General features: G+C 39.6%; 1 pseudogene; it reads right to left on the reverse strand.

Annotated features, from left to right (window-relative positions):
- On the reverse strand, positions 1–1,814 carry LOC146699206 (uncharacterized; annotated as a pseudogene).

Below are 1,814 nucleotides of genomic sequence, written 5' to 3' on the forward strand. Positions count from 1 at the left end.
GATGCATGAATTATGAAAGCCTTGGTCAAGATTTTTTTCTTAAGTGCTTTTATTCTTCTCAGGACATGAAAAAAAATGTTTAACTCTTTTTTTTTCAAAAATATGTTTTTTTATAAAGTTATAAACTTGTCCACTCCAGTGGACTACATGCGCCTGAGCACTTAGCATGAAATACTGTGAATTTACTGTAAAAATTAATTACCTTGTGTTCTATTGTAAATATACAAACACTTGTTTGCTTGTATCCTTTGAAAAACATCTCAGCAATTTTTTTGGAACTTTCAACTCATAAGGCCCCAATGTTTAGACGTAAATAACAAAACCAATCAACAGTCCTAGCTATGAATCCTACACCTGAATATGGCAAACTATCTCCAACAAGAGAAACATTTTTGAGTCTACACAGTTCTATAACGATGCAGGACAGTATTACCAAGCCCTTAGTAGCATGCTGGAAGAAAACACAAACTGACATCTTAGTCTCTGCATCTCCAAACAGTTCTATGTTCATCACACCTAGGCTGTGCGAAAGTTTGCAACGCATCCAGGGCACAATGGCACACAGCATTGCATGCAGATGTATTTGGTCTTCCGTGTGCACACAACATCATGGCACCTGTTTGCATTTTTCACCTCGGTCAGTTGGGGCCAGTGATATCCTGTGGCAAACCTGACCTCACAGGCTACTTTGGTGACTGCTCTCCACTTCACGGGTTGTGGGGTCCCACTGGGTCTTCCTCTTTTGCATTGCTGGAGGGAGAATCTCTTCTCTTGTTACTGACAGTTCTTTCCCATACAAGTTGGTGTTGTATGTTATATTATCAATTAGATCTGCTGGAAACAGATGTCTGAAGAAATCTATGGGATCCTTCCCCTCCACATTCAATTTCCACTCTCCTAGAAAAGGAGGCAAGTCTCCAACCAAGTCATTGTCTTGGACTTTCCAAATATTTTTGCGGGCTTGAGTATGGTCAGGTGCCATGTACCCATCTCCCACAGCTCCCTGATCATACTGACCTTCCTCTTCATCCTGCCCCTCATCGTTCTCACTTTCTGCATCCTGACTGTCTGTGTCTTCATCATCCGTAGTTCCTATGTCTCTGTTCTGCTCTGGCAGCCACTCTCATCATCACTGGACTTATCACTGAACTCCTCATCACTGCACTCATCAATGAAATCATCATCACTGGAGCTGGATGGAATTTCCTGGACTATTCTGTACGCTGCCTTATTCTTTGCTGCATTTGAAGTCTACAAAATATGATAAAATAATTATTATAGTAACTCAAACTACAGCTGATCTGCACAGAAATATATATTTTAAATGAGTAGCTTATAAATGTAACAATTATATGCTTAATTATAACCAAAACAGTCCCAAAAAACAGTGAGACAATTTATGACTTATGTTAAAAAAATATAGTGGGTAATGCATGATGTCCACTACAGTGGACACATGGTTAATTGTAGTTTTCTACATATTAGACATAACAATTTCTTATTCCAAACAGATAATATCCTTCCCTAGATGTTACTGCATATCATCATATTTTTTTTACCTGTTGGGCTCTTTTAGCATAGAAGGATTGACAGGATATGCCAGCAGTGGTCGGCAGGGGTGACAGTTTGTCTGCCATCTTTGATTCAGAGGAAATTTACTTGCAGTTGCACTAACTGAACACTGAATTGACCTCAATGGAGCATGGCAGCAGAGAGCACTCTAGAGGCTAATATGCAGTTCCACCATAGAAACCAATGCATTAAAGAGATATGTACGTTTTAGTAGCTGTCCACTCCAGTGACCACTATGCATC

Source organism: Copadichromis virginalis, linkage group LG11, assembly GCF_057382275.1.
Source record: "Copadichromis virginalis isolate Kocher_CV1m ecotype Utaka linkage group LG11, C_Virginalis_male_GT1.1, whole genome shotgun sequence".
In the NCBI taxonomy this organism is placed as follows: domain Eukaryota; kingdom Metazoa; phylum Chordata; class Actinopteri; order Cichliformes; family Cichlidae; genus Copadichromis; species Copadichromis virginalis.